Source organism: Mastomys coucha, unplaced genomic scaffold, assembly GCF_008632895.1.
Source record: "Mastomys coucha isolate ucsf_1 unplaced genomic scaffold, UCSF_Mcou_1 pScaffold15, whole genome shotgun sequence".
NCBI lineage: Eukaryota > Metazoa > Chordata > Mammalia > Rodentia > Muridae > Mastomys > Mastomys coucha.
In genome coordinates this window covers 115,341,241-115,343,146 of record NW_022196897.1, presented here as the reverse complement: position 1 = coordinate 115,343,146, position 1,906 = coordinate 115,341,241, and the positions used below count along the sequence as shown (strand labels likewise).

The 1,906-nt window shown below is 47.8% G+C and overlaps 1 protein-coding gene across 1 annotated transcript in view; it reads right to left on the bottom strand.

Annotated features, from left to right (window-relative positions):
• Positions 1–576, bottom strand: part of Stk35 (serine/threonine kinase 35) — a 33,290-nt gene extending 32,714 nt beyond the window's left edge. The window contains exon 1 of the mRNA XM_031371885.1: positions 428–576. The gene's annotated coding sequence lies outside the window, so the exon portion shown is untranslated. The remainder of the gene's footprint in view (positions 1–427) is intronic.
• Between the last annotated feature and the right edge of the window lie 1,330 nt (positions 577–1,906).

The window sequence follows — 1,906 nt, the reverse complement described above, 5'->3', positions numbered from 1 at the left end:
CTCTGGGCCATACTGTGTGAGATTGTGAGAGGGTGAGCTGAGGGTGAAAGTGGGCTAAGGAGGGCAGAGGCAATAGTGCCAGCATATGGTTTAGGGAGGACTTCTGAGCTGAAGGAATACTGAAGACAGACACTTGAGTACCTCAATGGAGTGACTCTCAAGCAAGAGACCCTAGGAAAGACCTGGGCTGACTAAGCAGCTAGTGTGTGGAGCAGCCCTGAGTAACAGAACTGTAACTCCAAGGCCTCTATTACCTATTTTTCTCATCTCTGAGTCCAAAAATCTGACAAAAAGTAATTTAGGGGAGGAAAGATTATTCTGGCTCACAGTTCGGAGGGATACAGTCCATCATGATGAGGAAGACTATGTTGGGTTCCTCCCCCATGCCAGTTTCAAGACAAGACATTGGAAGTGGCTTGGTACTGACCAGGAAGCAGAGTGTGCACTTAGCAGCTCCTTCCTTTCTTCTTTCTCTATCTGGAAATTCATGGAATGGCCCCTTCCACAAACACGATGGGCCTTCCCTTCTTAGTTAAATCTTATTAAAGGACATGCCTAAGGATGGGCCTCTTTAGTGTCTAAGGATTTTTTTTTTTCCTTTTTCTGTTTTGTTTCGTTTTCAAGACAGAGTTCTTCTGTGTGACCCTAGCTGTTCCGGAACTCATTCTGTAGACCAGGATAGCTTTAGAATGCTGGGATTGAAGGCATGCCCACCACTAAGTAGTCCCTAGGTATTTCTTAATCCAATCCAAGATTAATGAGTATTGTTTGTTTGGTTTCTACCCAGGGACAAGGGATTGAGATACCTATTTTACATACCAAAGCAGACCTGGCCTCTAGGTTCTCCCAGCATCCCTCAGTCTCTACCTTGTATACCCTGCCCCCAACCATAAACTTTCCAGCCCAGAGGCTGAGCTGCTCCTCCCTACATAGTCCAGATATTTTTGATCTCTGTCTCTGTCTCTGTTTCTGTTTCTCTCTTTCTCTCTCTCTCTCTCTCTCTCTCTCTCTCTCTCTCTCTCTCTCTCTCTCTCTCTCTCTCTCTGTCTCCCTCTTCACCTTTCTCTTTCTCTGCTTGCTCATGTCCCCTTCTCTCTTCTCTCCCTCCCTTACCTTCCCCCCTTCCCCATGGCCATGTTCCTTAGGGCCAGTGAACTCGCCCATCTGAGAGCAGCTTCCCAATAAACCTGCCTTTAATATAACCTAATCTGGTTCAAAGTGGATCATTCCACCAGTGGGGTGGAGAAATAACTTTTCAGTATCCAGGAGAGAAAGGAGCTTCCTGTAATGCCTAACACCATACCATTCACAAGTAAGCTATATAAAAGAGAATGTGTCTCCATTTTATGGAGACGAAGACTGGGACTTGCAAGTTGAGCGCACACACGGATTCCTCAGAGCTGTTTAAACCCAGGTGGCTAGGAGGTCCTCTGCAGAGCCACTCATTCAGTCAGTCTGGGACGGGATGCGCAGTGCGGAGGGACACATCTGGGAGGAGAGAGTCTCAAGTGAGGAACTGCCTCTGTAGTGCCAGGACAGTCTTAGTGATGCCCCTCCCCCACAAACAGACCGAAGCCAATCTGATGCAATCATAGTAGGGCCTTTTTATTAGAGCTAGCTCGGTGGCTCCCCAGCGTAGTGCTATCACGCAGGACAGTTTTGGTGGTGGGGAGCCCTGAATATCTATGGGGCAAGACTTTATAGAAGGCAGAGGGTAGGTAGTGGGGGGCAGTTGTGATGCTGGTTCTGGGAGTCCAATCAAAAACTTAATTTCGGCTCTCCTCTGCATGGTGGTCGTTAGGCAGGGGGTGGGCTTGTAACCTGGGAGTACAGATTTGTCAGAGGAATACCTTGCAAATGTTGGTCTTGTTGGGGTGTAACTGGAGACTGAACTAGGCTCAGGTTT